Raw genomic sequence first — 16,689 nt, 5'->3', positions numbered from 1 at the left:
TTCTGATCATGTCCAGTCTAGATTGCAACTTTGCCTTTGCCCTTCCTCATTTTAGGCCAGGTTTTGGCGGAGGGACTTGATGGAGGGGGGAGAGGGAACAGTCTGGCCTCTCACTCATCCTCACGTTTCTCATCTGCATTGAGGACTGTGTGACCTTCCTCTAGGATATGTCAGCCAGTGGTCAGTGTGCCAAAACCTTCCCGAGAGTGTTACCTTCTCCCTTGGTGTCCACCTATGTGGCTGCAGACACCTCTTAGTCATCCTCTCCATGTTCCAAAGAGACCATCGGTGTCCTCTGGGGACCACTGACAAATGGAGGGTGCCCCATCTTCTATGGGGGCAGACTACTCCATAGCTCCTCTTTACAGGTGCCTTTGAAAAGCCATTTCCTCCAACCTGGAAAAGGGCTCTGGGACGCCACCCTCACAAGCCTAATCGCTCATTTTGTAAATTAGGAAACTAGGATTTAGTAAGCAGAGGATACGTAAGGTCACAACAAAAGTCTACAGGAGAGGGGATCAGAATGTTTTGCTGAGTGTGCAATGTGTACAGAGCTGTTACCGATAGAGAGTAGAGGACACTTTGTACAGCTCTGAGGTCATTGAGGAAATCTGGCTCTGCGTCAAAAGAATGATCAGGGCCAGCATGGGGCTGCTGACATAAAGTGAATATGACTTCGGGTTTGCACTAGTTTTGATGATGATAATATTAGAAAGAAACATAACGACTTAGTGAGCACTATATATTGGACACTCCTACAACTACCTTTATGCAAGTATTACCTGACAGCACCTTGCTTCCCCTGCACCTTGTTGTTGCCCTTGCTTTGGAGGGATTCTCAGACTCCCCAGTGCGGAGCATTTGGGGAACCTGCTAGCACTTCCGTGTACACTCAGAAGGTGTGAGGATGTGAACACACACAAAGGCCACCTTTGGCCAGCTGCATCAATAAATTGTCCTTCGGGTGGACAATTCCAAGATGCACTGATTTGCAGAGGATCCCAATAGGATTCAACTCTAATGAGCAACAGTGGCAACCAGCTCAGAAACATAGCCATGTCGTGGCCTTCTTTCTTGTTTCACTCTTCCCGGGGCAGGCCTGTGAACCTCCCAGGCCCCCATTTCGATTCCATGCCATCACTCCCCCCACCAAATCCCCTGCCTGCGAGTTTTTGTCTCAGGCTCTAGAGCAGTGATTCTCAACCTTCCCAATGCCGCGACCCTTTAATGCAATTCCTTATGTTGTGGTGACCCCCCAACCATAAAAAATTTTTGTTGCTACTTCATAACTGTAATGTTGCTACTGTTGTCTTAGGTGACCCCTGTGAAAGGGTTGTTTGACCCCCAAAGGGGTCGCGACCCACAGACTGAGAACCGCTGCTCTAGAGGTTGACCCAGGCTAAGTTGATTCACCATGTTTAGTCATGTGTTAAGTACTTCACATGGATTATCTACTTTAACCAGCAAGCAACCCTGCGAGGTAAGTACCACTTATATATCCCTTTGACATTCCGGAAAGTGAGATACAAAGGGGAAGTGAGAGAAGCAGAGTGCCCTGGAGGGGTGGTTGATAACTCCAGTGAACTCAGGTGAGAACCTTTCCCCAACCTGAGGTGCTGCTCTGGGCTCTGAGTCCATCACAGGGCGGAGGTCCGTAGGAAGTTCCCAGGATGATGAAAGAAAACAAAACCAAGCCTGCGGAGGAAGAATTGAAAGAAATGGGTGGTTGGGCTCAGAAAACATGCAGAAGGCACTTGAGAGCTGTGCCTTCATGCAGAAGGGATGCTTTGTTCTGAATCATTAAGACAGAACAACCGCACTGCGAGGAGGCAGGTTTGTGCTTGATGTAAGATGGAACTTTATGACAGCTGCCCAAGCACAGTGAGCACACAGCCCCCCGAGGTGCAGGTGGGAGAGCTGCAGGTGCATGGCCAGCCACTGCTCCTCTTCTCGGGATGGCGCAAGGAGACTTCTGTGGGGAAATCCATCAGATTAGCGTAAGACTGCTTTTGGCTGACAAAAGTGTGCCTCTTCATTCACCAGTTCAAGCAGCCTTACCCTTGGCAGTTCCCTGGGGATCCTTTGAATCCTTACTGCTGTTTGAGCCACCCAGAGGTGAGATTTCACTGGGTGGCAGCAGGTACAGGATGCCTTTCTAAGCAGGAAAGACCCTACTGTTCACCGAATAAATGATGGGCTTATTCAGCCAGGTAATGAGTAAAGGTGAGAACCTACCTTGATATTCACTTCTGTTCTCTGTAGTACTTAGAACAAGGATGGGCACAAAGAAAATGCCCAGTAAGTGTTCACAGTATGCAAATGAGTTGATAAAGGTTTAACTTGACATGGCCTTAAGCCATCTGTGAGATCCAAATTGGCCTGACTCCTCAGCTGTAATAGCCCAGCTCTGATGTGCTTAGAGTATCTTCCTGACCACAGAAGTCACTTTCCTTAAAACCCCATGAATGTTCTTCTTCCCAGAGAAGAAACCTGGATTTTGAAACAACAGATGTTGGACCAAGCCCACGAACAGGTCAATGGGCCTGTGGTGAGTAGATAATCGGTGGTCTTTTGGGGACCATGAGGGACGAGTGGGTGAAAAGCTAGCTTCCCACTCAGAGCTGGATGGCCAGACTGCTCCACCCACCAACAGAAGAGTAAGGATTATCGCCACTGCCTTTACCCTTGTGTGTGACGTACGCTCACGCACACTGGCAGGGCTGAAAGGAACCCATGACCTCTAACCAGTTGCTTAGAGAGAAGAAGAAATGCTTTGGAAAACATGCTGTTTAGGGGTCAATTGAAGGAACTGGTGAATCGAGGCCCAGGTTGAGAGAGTCCCAACGCTTGTCAGACACTCTCCCTCCCCTGAGTCCACCGACTTTGTACAATGTCAGTATGAGTGGCCTCTGACCCTGGGTGAATTTTGCCCGTTTCTGGAGGAAGAGGCCCAGGAAGCTCCAAGGACGGAGGAATGAATCAGTGTCAGGGTCATGAGCTACCCCGGCTCCAGCCCGGCAGCTCTCAGGCTGAGGAGGAAAGATCCTCGGCAACCAATGAACGAGGCCCAAAGAGAAGCTGTCTTCAGACTGAGGATGCTTGGAGGGTTGGCTGCCCTCTGTCTTCACCAGGCCAAGGAGAGAGGGAATATACCTGCACTCTGCCCAGTGCCCCTCGTCTCCACCTTCATCTCCCTGCCACCTCCTGGCCCGCACGGCCGCAGCTGCTTCCCCTGGGGTTCCCTGCCTCCCCACCCGACCTGGCCAGTCTGCTCTCCCCGCAGCAGCCAGAAGCATCTGTCCTAAGTAGGTGTTCCTCAGACTGTGCCACTGAAGATCAAGGCCAGACGCGACCTCACTGCCCTGGAGGCTGGCACCATCAGCACCATGCCCTTCTCTCCAGTCTCATTCGAGTCTCTCTGCCCTTCACTCCCCCAGCCCAGACACGCGGCCTTGCTCTCAGTTCCTCTCCAACACAGCTCAGCTCCTCCTTTCTGCCTGCATTTGCCAGTGTTCCCCCATTCTTTATCTAGTTGCTCTTTCTCAGCCTTCGGGGCTCAGTTTGACGTCACCTCCTGAGAGGACATCCCTGACCTTCTAGCTAAAGTAGGTCCATGTACCTGCAGATCGATTCCTTATCTTTCCCCTGATATTTTGTGTCTGGGGGGTAGGGGCACAGGAAGGCTGATTCCTGCCGGTGGTGTTTTTCTTAGTCTTTTGTCCAGGGACTATGTATATCAGGGCTCAACCAGTGGGAGGCACTGACAGGATGTTAGAGAGAAAGAGGAAGGGAAAAGCCAGGGAATTTCTCCCCCTTTCTCTTGGCCTCAGGAAGTAGCCCTAATAGTTTGGATTGCTTTTGAGGTCAATGGAAGCCTTTGAAGGATGTTAAGCAGAGGGGCACATCAACAGTTTACTTTTTTAAAAGATCTCTACGATTGTTTCGCGGAAATGTGTTGGCTTTGGGAAAAGGATTTAAGAGGCAGCCCCAGTGCGCAATGATAATGGCTTGGACTAGGGTGATTGCAACTCAGGAGAGAAGTGGACAGATGAAAGCTGTCTTTGAAGGAAGAGTTACCAGAGCTTGGTGATTGTTTGGATATGGTGCTTGAGAGAGAGGGACGGTCAGCAATGACTTCTAGCTGGTGAGTAAATATTTCTGTTCGTGGGGGAAAGATGCATATACAAGGTGGGGCAAAAGTAGGCTTACAGTTGTGAGTGCATAGAACACAGTTTACTCTGGTATTGTTATTTATTAATTATTGCTTTATTTCCCATATGAACAACTGTAAACCTACCTTTGCCCCAACCTGTACCTTTCTGTCATCTATTTTTTCCTACCCTGTAGTACCTTTTATCTATATAGATAATCTAGTATCTCTCATCTATGTGTCTATTATTTATCTACCCTCTATCATGCCTCAAAGTTCGGATTATATGTATATTGTGATTTCATTTTCCTACTGTTTGCTGCTATTATATAAATTTAATTTTCATTCTGTGCTGACTTTATATTTTGTACTTTGTGAAGTTCATAAATCAGATTCTGTAGGTTTTTTTGGTGTGTAGATTCCTTAAGATTGTCTGTGTAAATAATTACATTGTGAATAAAGACAGTTTTACTTCTTTTTTCCCAGTCTTATAACTTTATTTCTGTATCTTGCTTTATTATAATGGTTAGAACCTCCAAAGCAAAGTTGAATGTAAGTAATGAGAGAGATTGTCCTTGCCTTGATACCAGTCTCAGGTGGGAAGTGTTGACTACTTCATCAAATACAATGTTTAGCTGTAAATTTTTATTGTAGATATTCTTTATCACTTGAGGCAATTCCCTTCTATTCCTAGTTTCTGAGAATTTTTATCATAAACAGGTGTTGAATTTTGTCAAATATTTTTTCTATATATGTTGACATAATCTAATTTTTCCTTTATTTTGTTAATGTGGTAAATCACATTATTTTTTCAATGTTAAGCCAACTTGCATTCCTGAGATAACTCTCACGTGGCCAGTATATGGCTGGTACCACCATTCAGCTTTTGTCCCGCAGCATCTGGGCCTGGTCAGGCAGTATAGGTGTTTGCTCTGTGTGTTCCCAGCCACTCCTCCAAGCCATTTTAGTAGCTTCAAACTCCGATTCCCACCTCCTCAGTTTGGTGAGATAATGCTTCACCTGAGCTCCACCTCTCTGCAATATGGTAGGGAAAGAGTCCCCAGACAGAAAGCCAGGTGAACTTAAGGCCGTCTCATGTTGAGTTTTCCTTCTCTCAAGGATCACAATTCTGCTCTGCCTATTGTCCAATGCTGCAATTAATCACATGTTTGTTCACTTTTATGGATGATGATGATGATGATGGTGATGACAATGATGGTGATGATTTTGATGCTGTTGCTGCTGCTGCTGCTGCTGCTGATGATGATGATGATGATGTGATTCTATTTTATGCTGGGCATTCAGTGGGTCTTTTTAATCTGGAAGACATACCCTTCTATTCAGGAAGGTTACTTTAATGCCTTCATTAGTGAGTGCCTCCCTTCCATTTTCTGCGTTTTCTCTTTGGGGAATTCCTACTGTTTAGATTTTGGATCTCTGAGACAGTCCTGAAATGTTCCATAATTTCTCCTCAACTACATTGTTTCTCTTTTTCTTTTCATTTCTACTTTCTGGGAGATATCTTTACCTTCCAATCCTTCTTTTGAGTTTTTCACTTTTGTCATCATATTTTTAATTTTCAAGATCATATTTTTTGCTCCCTGAATGTTAATGTTTATAGTCTCCTCTTCTTTCGCTCATGGAGAAAATATTTCTGTTAGCTATCAGATGATGTTAACGATAGGGCTTGTTTTCTTCTCTTATCCTTGCATTTCTTCCAAGTTGCCTTTTATTCCACTGGCTTTGATTTCTATGTTCTAAATGAGAGGACTTCTTCAGTGCTCTGATGATCCTTGATTGTTCACTCATGTTAAGATTAGGAAACTGAAGTTCTGATTGGATGGGCTTCCCTATTGTGGGCGTCACACTGTGGAGGGCTAGCTGAATTTTCTTAGCGCAACTTTAATTTCATTGTTTTTAGATCTGTCCTCCTAGGCTGGTCAGATTTCTCAGAGAAAATTCTTCTGACCTCCTTCTTGGAAGGTCCAGTCTGGCTGCCAGGGTCCTGGGGTCTGAGAGTTGAAAGGTGCTGGTAGTCTCAACATTCGGTACCTAGGCTTGCATGTGATCTCTCCATTGTGGTGCCTTCGCCCTCCCACGGGCCCAGTGCTGCCACGCAGAGACCCTCTCTTCTCCTCTCTGTCTAGGAAACAAACATCCAGTGTCCTGGAAGGGTGGGCAAGGGGCAGTTTGTCATGTTCTTGGAGTGGGAGGGATCTAGAGAACCACATTCACCCTGATTTTAGGTCCATTTTCATTCCCACTCCCAAGGGTACCAGGACCAGTGGATCCTGAGCTTTTTGAGATTTCAGAACTGGAAACTGATTTGCTTTTCAGCTGTCCCCATGGCGGCCTTGAGAGTTAGATTTCTTTATGTTATGTCAATGTGACTTGCACGCCTGCAATACAGCTTTCAAAATGTTATTGCTGCTCCTTCACAGTCTTTTTGTCCTTGAAGGTTTATACCTTTTTTATATCATTTTAGTAAGGTTTTGGCGAAGATCCCTTCTTTTTAAATAGACATAAAATAATGGCTTGATTGATAACCTAGGGCCGCAGTTACCAATGGGAATCAAGCATGCAGACTTGCCAGGTTTTCCAAAAATGTGCAGTGCTAGGAAGAATATAAAATTTTTCCCAAACTCAAAGGCAGTGGACTAAGAGGGCAGGTCTTAAATCTGAAGGTATAGAAAGAACTTCAACACACTATAGATTGTGAGCTTAGGAAAGTCATTGTCACAAGAATCAGTACAGACAATTGATTTAAATACAATCGTTTCCCAAATGCTTAGAAAAATGTTGGGAAGCAGATCCATGTCAGATCCATATCAGATCCATATCAGATCAGATCCATATCAGATCACAGCAGACATTTGGGACCCGTCCAGGAGCCCATCTTTTTTCACTACAGCTCTTGGCTCCTGTGCATTCCCCACATTCTGAGCTTAGTACCCCAAAAGCCCCTCCCAGGCCCTTGGCCACAGCCATGTCAACAAGAAGCTGTTTTTCCATCATACGGCTGGTTGATGGAAGAAGAGTCTCAGTGTCTGGGTAAACTGACTCAGGACTCTATGGCTACTATGTTCTCAGCTATAGCCCTTGGCTTTTCACTTGGGAAAGTAACTACGCAGGCATCAGCTATTTCCAGAAGGCTTGAGGAGAGAGTGTTTCTCTAAGACCTTCTTTCTTAAGAAAGTGAACACCCGTCCCAAGATCTGCAACCCTCAGAAGATGGAAAAGGTCTAAGTGTCTGTGCCTCCTGATTCGAAAGGTAGGTCTCCCCCTAGTGCTGGGCCCTGGGCACTACAACCTCCCTCACCCTCACAGATACTTCTGCACCCTGCCTTCCTGGGACCCTTGTCTCAGGGATACAAGCCTAGAACCCACATCCTGTCTGAAGGAAGTGCTAGCCTCCAGAACGTCATAGACATGAACAGATCATCTTCTCATTCCTGCCCCTTCCCATTCACCATCAAGGGACACCAGTAAAAATAGAAAGGGCTGGAGAGAGGGCATTATCAGGTAGAAATTTCTTCCGCAGGTCGAGAGATGTCATTTTGATCTTGTCTTCAGCACTGTGTTATGATACAGCAATGTCATGATCACTTCACAGCCACGGAAAGAGTTATTTTCACTGACATCTTTCATTTCTGATGCCCTCATCTTCCTGTGTCTGCCTGCTGACAAACCAGAGCTGTCAGAGCCACCTGTCACTGCAGGGAAAAATACCTTCTTGACAACTGTATCTTCCTCTAGTATACTCTTTGTACCTGATGTCTGCTTCCCAGCTTGTGTTTGTGACACTTCTGTTATTTCAAAGGGCCTCCTGAAATTCTCCAAAAAGGAATTCAAACCCAATTAATTCAAATTCATTTTTATGTTGAATGGGCTACATGACATATTTAGAAGGGAGTTTGTGCATCCTAAAGTTAAGCAATAGGAGGTCTTCATTGTAAAGAAACAGACTTCCTCATTAAAAGCAGACACCGGAGCCTCTAAGGACCAAGGCAGAGAAGGGCACCGGGAGGTGACTTATTGCAGTCAGGGTAGGAGATGGTTGGATCTAATTCTGATGTTAGCCCCACACTGACAGAGAGATATTTTTAGGCAGAAATAAATAGTCCTTCCTATTTTCCCTTTAAATAACACCACCCAAAGATAATCACAACCTGCCCTTTCCTCCGTAAATCTCACCTTCCCTTGGACAACATGCCAAAGCCACGTGTGAGCCCCGAGAGTTCTCTGCATTATGAAATCCAAGCTTGCACACACTGTCCACAGACTCCTGAGTCAGGCTGCTTCTGTTTGTTTTGACTTTTGTTTTAATAAATACCAACAGAAAATACTGTTTACAGAGGAGACAGTCAGTCGGGAGCTTCTCGTTCTTTAAGTTCAATAGCAAACTTTTGGCTTCAGATTGAGGGTTGTGTGACCCATGCATATGCATTGCCCCCTCCTCCTGCAGGGTCCCACAGAAGTGTCTGTAATACTTGACAAAATAAAAAACTAAATCCTTGGTAGCACTTAAATATAAGGAAAAATGTCATCAAGGGAACAGAAATGATTAAAAAAAATTGATGGACCATAGACTACGGATGTGACTGGATTGTTGCATCTCGAAACCACAGGGGAGAAGGCTCTGGCAGCTGTAAGGGTGGTGCTCCCCAGCAAGCCCGGAGGGTCTCCCAGCTTGAATATTGCTGTGGAGTGATAATTAGGATCATTAGTTGGAAGACTGTCCGTAGCAGTGATTTCCAGATTGTTTTTAGTCACATACCCTTATTATTTCTTTTTAAAAAAACCAGCACACATCCACAATTTATGTAAATACGTTTTCTATAAATTATATACAGATACTATACTCATTAGCAAATATCTCAGCACAATTTATACTTAGGTGAGATTAAGCACTAATGATAATGAGTGAAAATTCATCTTCCCAGTAGTCTTTATGACAGTTTTGAACTTTAGATGCCTAATTCTCAATAAATCTCATGAAATCATCATTAGTTTCATTATATAAGGTAGTGAAGGAAAGTTCAAAATATCAGCTTTGCGCTTCTCCGGTTGTTTACTAATGTTGGCATTTTTTGAATTATCTTGGATTCACATTTTCTATGACAGAATTTTAATCACTTTACCGTTGGCGAGGATTAGATATTTTTAAATGGAATATATTATCCATAAATCTCCTTAACCAAGATGATATAAACTGCAATTCATCACAAGACAATCAAACAAGCAAACAAGTGGATTATGGAGCTCCTTGCCTCAGGAATGACAATCCACACATTAAAAGTAGTAAGTCTTACTGTCTTTCATATTTTAGATAAAATTCATGTCAGTTCTAAGATTTTCTTTGCCCAACCCTCAGGCAGAGCACCCCCACTAGCATCCACTGGGGTGCTACCCACTGGGCAGCTGGCCCTGTACCTTCCTGCGTTACAAAGAAGCTGGTTGCAGCATCCGTACCCAAATGGGCCCTGAAGCCCACTATGTGGATGTTTGAGAAAGTGGAGAGGAAAACCTGGAGATCTTCAAACCTCCTCAGCAGACTAACAGACATAAGTGGAGGTAGCTCCACTTCAGAGTAAAACACAGTCAAGTGCCGTGACAACAGCCAAGGCCAATGGGTGTGGGTGGTGGTGGGAATCGTGACCCTATTTGTCTGTGCAGGCTGCATCTGCCCTCCTCGCAAGGCCTTGCACACAGTGGCGAAGGGTCTCTCCCGTGCCCTCCATGCCAAACAGCCTGTCTCTCTTTTATCAGTGTGAAAAGTCAGCCAGGGATCATCAGACCTCTAAGGAAAATCAACAGCATGAAACAGGAAGGCAACATGAACCAAAACAACAGCCACAACAAATTCACAAAATCCAGGAAAGAAAACAAGGAAGAGAAAGCAATTGTAAAATTGTACTTCTTACTCGAACTCTTAGAGTCCTTTGAGAAAATATGAAAAAGGTGTAATAAAGAAAAAAAAATTGAAAATTAAAAATCTGAGCATTGAAATAAAAATTAAACAGCAGGGCAGAAAAAAGTGGAATTAATATAAACAAAAATGAAGATAGTGAATGGAAACAAGGAAATCTTTCATAGTGAAAAGACAGAGATAGGAGCTATAAGCGTCAAGATTTTTTAAAGTGAAGGAGGGAAGCAGAGTCTAACGCGCATTTAATGATAATTCCGGTAGGAGAGACCAAAGTCAGCGAGGATGAGGAATCGTCAAAGAAAGATGGTGGAGTCACTTCCAGTCCAAACAAGATGGTGTGAGCTTGTTTCTCCCTCCTCCTCCCTGATAGGCACAGCTACAGAGGCTGGAAATGCAACAAGAGACAACCAAAGATCTCTGAAGGGTGGGAAGAGAATGATACAGTGGTTTGGGGCTTCTAGACTAGAGCGAGACACAGAGACGGCATTTTGCATCCCCCCACCCACCCCAGCAGAGGAAAGCGCTCAGACCTGGCATGTCTCAGGCCCCCATCCAGAAGCAGATGAAAACCCAGGTAGGTGCATTCTTCCCTCGGATCCAGTGGGAGTCCCTCTGATAATGTCAGGCAAGCCAACACCACTGGCAAGGGGGACTGAGTATGAGCCCTCCCAGAATGGGCATTCTCTTTCCTCCCCAGGCCTGAGATTCCCATTTCTTACAAAGAGATATAAGGAGCGAACAGGTGAAGCCGGCAGGAGACCTGATTTGAGAAGTTTCTTTGTCCTCATAAGCTCGGCTCTCCTCCCCCACCAGAAACACCTGGAGATTGGTGGGGAAGTGAACAGTGAGGTGGCACTGGTAGGGGGAGCCCACTCCACCCCTCCCCCACTTCAAGACACCTGGTGATCCCAACAGGGGAAGCCCATTTTGTCCCAAGGCAGCACCAACAAGGACCAATGGGAACCCCAGTGGCATCACATGCACTATGCAGACAAAAATAACACCTACAGGCTTTGAAAATTAATCTGCCTTTAGAACCCAGCCTGTGAAAGGAGGGCAAGACCTGCCTGATATTCCAAACAGGGTGCCTGCCATCCAAGATGCAGAGCAAAAGGTGGTGGGACTATAAGAGTCTTTGAAGAAATAATGGCTGGGAACTTTCCAAATTCGGTGAAAGGCACATATTTATAGATAAGTGAACCTTAGAAAAGATAACCCCAAAGAAATCCATGCCAAGACACATCACAAGTAAAATTTTAAAAATAAACATAAAGAAAAATCCTTGAAAACAGTCAGAGAGCCCTGGCCAGTTTGGCTCAGCAGTTAGAGCATCGGCCTGCGGTCCCGAGAGACCCAGGTTCGGTTCCCGCTAAGGGCGCGTACCTCGGTTGCAGTTTGTCCCCAGCCCTGGTTGGGTTGTGTGGGTGGCAGCCACTCGATATGTCCCTTCATGTCGATGTTTCTCTCTCTCTCTCTCCCTCCCACTCTATCTGAACAAAATATCAAAAAAAAAAAAAAAAAAAAAAATATCCTCGGGTGAGGATAAAAAAAAAAAGAAAAGAAAACAGCCAGAGAGAAAGAACTCATTACCTGTAGGGGAACACCCATTTGAATGACAGTGGATTTCTCATCTGAAACCATGGAGGCCAGAAAGAAATGGCACAATATTTTGCAAGTACTGAAGGAAAAGAAGTGTAAACTGAACATTTACTATCTGGTGAAACTATCCTTCAGGAAGAAAGGAGAAGTAAAAATATTCTCAGACAAAGAAAAATGTTTTAAATTTGTCATTAGCAAACATATTCTTTTGTTGTTGTTGTTAATCCTCAGCCAAGGATATTTTTCTATTGATTTTTAGAGAGAATGGAAGAGAGGGAGGGAGAGAGCGAGAGAAACATTGATGTGAGAGAGACACACTGATTGGTCTCACATCTATTGGTTGCCTCTCGCACAATCCCCACCAAGGCTGGGATCAAACCTGCAACCCAGATCCATGCCCTTGACTGGGAATCGAATCTCTGCCCCTTTGGTCTATAGGCCAACACTCCAACCACTGAGCTAAACTGGCCAGGACAGCAAACATATTCTTAAAGATTGTCTAAAGAAATTTCTTCAAACAAAAAGGAGATGAGAAAAGATCAAGTCTTGGGGTTTGAGGACAAAAGAACAGTAGAAAGAGCAGAACTCTGGGTACATACAATTAACATTTGTTTCCTCATGAGTTTCAGAAATCATAATTGGATGATTGCAACAAAAATTATGATAGCATTTCCTGCCCAAGGAAATGATCTTTAAAGTGAAGATGGTAAAGGGGTCTAACTAGAAGTGAGGTTTCCAAACTTCAGTGGAAGTCATTTTGATCCTAATCAATTAGGCCATATCGTTTATTCACGTGTCTAATTTACTGCTTTACACAGAGCAGACATTTGTGTTTGCCAGGCCAGCACAGTCGTGTGCAACCTGAGAAATGCGTTGTCTGGCAACTTCGTCATTGTGCGAACATTGTAGCGTGCGTACACAAACCTAGGGGTAGCCTACTGCGGTGTCTGCTGTACTTTCCTGTCAGTGGTCGCGCGGTAGGTCTGTTTACACCAGCATCATCACAAACGTGAGCAATGCATTGCACTATGACATTATGATGGCTATGATGTCACTAGGTCATAGAATTTTTCAGCTCCTTTATAATCTTAGGGGCCCTTGGTTGACCAAAATGTTATTATGTAGCACATGCCTGTAAAAGCCATGCTTCAGTAACAAACTCCCAAATCTCAGGGCCTTGACATGAAAAGGTTTACGTATTACTCACATAAATCGCAACGCAGTTCTGACAGTAGCCCTCCTCTATCTTGTAGCTAAAATGCAGGGAGCACGTGGTCTCAAGGACAATGCAGGTAGGAAAGAAACACATGCAGGATTTTGTAAAGCGTTTGTGTGAGCCAGGAACCAGCTTATAACATCACGTCCACCGGCATCCCACCGCTCACGATTCGGTCACGTGGCTCCAAGCCTACAGCAAAGGCCGCTGGAGCACGTGGTCTTCCCGGGTGTCCAAGCAGACAGTGCGAAGACCACATATCAGTGAATGGAAACTGCCCTCCTGCTACAGCCACGTCCACTGCTGCTGCGTCTGCTGCCGGAACAGCCATGGTGGCAACACCTCGCTCTCGCGACTGGGCACCGGCCACTTGTCATCATTTCCGTTTCACAACGAGCCTACCAAATTAAGTCTAGGTCGAAACTGCCTGAAGTCACAAGCCAGCAAATATTTGTCTTATTACCAGTACTTCCCCTATTAAAAAGACAGAGAGTGTCCTCTGAGGGGCTGTACCGCCTCAGCACAGACTCCGGCCTTACCCAGCTCTACACTACTTGCCTGACACATAACCACCGGGACATCTGTAAAAAGCTTCCCTCCACGGTAATTTTTCCTTTGATTTACTAGTTGTGTTAAAATTGTTCTCTAATGGTCAAGTCTGGAGGATGTTGCACTTAAAGAGAAAATTGCCCTAAATAAAAACGAATGATACTAAAATCCCTTCTCTCCCAATGAAATTATTCTCCTGAATTTTGTTCTCCCTGTGAGCACACCAAAAAAAAAAAAAAAAATGTTTTCGGTCTATTATTTCCCAGTTACCTCCTCTCGTGTTTGCTGAGAGCAGAGAAGGAAGATGGGATCATGAGGCTCATAACATTTGATCTTTTCCAGGCTTCAGCAAACCTGTGAATCACTTTCATACGCTAAATCAATAGGAGGTGTCACCTGGTGGCAGGTAAGGGCAATTCGATGGCTTTTCTAATACCTTGCAGGCATTGATTTTCCCACATATCAGCAGGATGGAGACGGGGCAGGGAATGGAGGAGCATGCAAAGGTACACGCAGCCCTGCAGGTCGGTCCAGGAGACCTCAGGTCACACGTCTGCCCGACTTCACCTCAATTTCCCAGTCTTCCCCAGCCTCTCCGAGCCATGCCTCCAGAGCATCCCCAAGCCCAGAAGCTGGCAATCACGGCTTAGCACCGATGTGGACAGTCCACCTGGATCCTGCATTCACCAACCGAAATAGAACCGTTCCTCCGCTTTCTCCGTGTTAAAGGACCGAAACTGCTCTCAGAGAATGTAAGGTGGTAGACATGGTTCTCAAAGTTTGGCCCCCAACTGGCAGCAGCAGCATCACCTGGGAACTTCTCAGAAGCGCACGTTCTTAGGCCCCACCCCACCTACTGAATCAGAAACTCTGGGGTGAAGCCCAGACATCTGTGTTTTAACAAGCCCAAGAAGATTCTGATCCACAGAATACTTTGAGAGCCTCTGTACCGAAAGAACCTGGTGGGAGCATTAGGCTGAGCTCCCCATTTCCCTGAAATGAAAAGCGAGGCCCAGGGACAGAGAGTGGTGGCATGTCAGGATGGGAACCCAGTTCATCACCACCCTTCGCTGCTTCCCCAGGAAGCTTCCTCCAGGCAGATTGCAGGTGGGTAGGTTGACCCTGCAGATGGCAGAGAGTCAGCTGTGATGCAGAGCTAAAGGCCAGAGCACGGAGCAGCACAGCAGCAGTGCTGGGGACTTTATTGCAGGACAGAGAGCCACAAGGGGCTGACAGCCGGAGCCGCTTCTCTGCTGAAGGTAAGCCGCTGCTCAGAGTGAGAGTCCCGCAGACGCGTCTGTTAGGGCCAAGCACATCCTGGCTTGCTACTCAGGTGTGCTTCTCCCCGGAGAAAGGACAGAGACAAAGGATGTGCTCACCCTTCATCCTGCATCCCCAGATTCTGTTCCTGCTTCCCTGTCCCCTGGAGCCTGGCCACCTCTCACCTGGTCAAGCACAGGAGCTTCCTCTGGGACTGCCTCCTTCAGTGCTGCTATCTTCCAGCCATTCTCCATCCAAAGCTGGAGAGAGCTGTCTCTCATCTGACCATGCCTCTCCCCTGTTTAAACTCTCCCCAGCTTCCCACTGTTTCAGGATAAAATCTACACTTCCTCTCTGGCACATTCAGCCTCTGTACATGAGCCCTGGCCCTCTCCAGTTCTCTCTCCTGCCACTTCCCTTCCAGGGTCCCACCTGCCAGGAGTAAGCTTTTAAAGATCAGGGATGCTGCTCTCTCACAGCCTTGTCGTTTAATTTCTACTCCTGTCAAGATCCAGATTGAGCCCCATTCATCTGGAGTCAGAGCGCCCTCCCCATCAGCGCTCTCCACGCAGCTGTACCCAGCTCTCACACAGCCCTGAGCAGTTTTGAAATATATCTGTCTCCCCCACCACAGTGAGCTTCCAACGGCAGAGACCAAATGCCAAATAAACTCACCAGCGATAAAGTCCTGAAATGGTTACCATGTATGTATGTCTATACTGCACATAGGCCAAATATTTGTCATCACTTGAATGTTGCTCCAATTTATCTGCCCACACTGGTGGGCAGAACAAGAAGCTCTCTGGGCTGGGTGAGACTCAGCCTACAGTACTTACCCAGAGACACCATTTTAAATAACATTATGTGCCACTTAAAAGTTACAATGTCTCTTTGCTTTTATCTAAATTTAACCCCATTACTTTTACTATGTTGGTAAAAAAGCAGATTGAAGTGTGTGGTGGGAAATGTTTGAAATAAGAAGCTTTCTTTCTTATTTTTTCTCATTTGTGATTATATCCTGCTTTGGATAAAAAAAAAAAAAATTGAGGCACTTAGGGAATATATAAATGCTCTCAAGGTTCCCCATCTTACAGATGGAGAGATGCTCAAAGCACTCTCTTGTACAAGTGGTTGTTTAAGACCCAGATCACGTTTTCTATTAGTGGTGGCTTCATTAATGACGATTCCCAAAGCAGGAGTGGGAAAGTTTAACCTGAAGCTTGCCTTACGCCCTGGGGCCATCAGAGGATGACCAGGAAAGCAAGTGAGTCTACCGGAATGGTAGACTAGCCACCAAGGAATCCTGGACCTACACAACCAAGAGGGAAGGGAAACAAGCTAGGCCGTCCTCAGGACAGCTCCATCAAATGGAGACGTCTGGGTGCATCTTCTAGACGTTCTCTGTGGCAACTCAACACAGCTTGGCCTGAGTTCAAGACCAAAGTGCAAAGGACAGGACCTGCCTTTGGTCACCAGGGAGGAAAAGGCTTCCAGGTCTGCCTGGAAACTCCGGGTTCTCCTGAAGTAGCCTCGACCACGGTTTCATTCAGCCTGCTCCTCAGCTTGGCGTGAGTCATTCTCTCCGAGCCTCCCTCCTCCAGATTCCGGCTGCTCTTGCTTTCCTAGAACAGCCTGAGACTCGTGGCCAGCTATTCCTGTGCACCAGAATGAAGATAAGTATTCCTACGATTGGTGGCAAGAGGTGGTTCTCTTGCTTGTTTCCATATTGCCAATCCCCAGATTGCTCTCCTGGGAACCCCTCTTCCCTTCTTCTCAGAATGGCCCTGTGAAAACTCCCCGGAGAGTAAACCTGGGCTAGCTTGAGTCACTATTGTATTATTCAGGATAGGCCAGGTTTTGCTACACTAACAAACAATTTCAAAATATCAGCGGAGTAACACAGTGAAGGCGTCTTAAGCCCATAGGAGGGTTCTGCTGAGATTAGACATTCAAGAACACAAAGTGATGGAGGCTTCTTCTTGACAT

The sequence above is a fragment of the Molossus molossus genome, unplaced genomic scaffold (genome assembly GCF_014108415.1).
Source record: "Molossus molossus isolate mMolMol1 unplaced genomic scaffold, mMolMol1.p scaffold_m16_p_18, whole genome shotgun sequence".
Classification (NCBI taxonomy): Eukaryota; Metazoa; Chordata; class Mammalia; order Chiroptera; family Molossidae; genus Molossus; species Molossus molossus.
Note: the sequence above shows the minus strand (reverse complement) of the source record.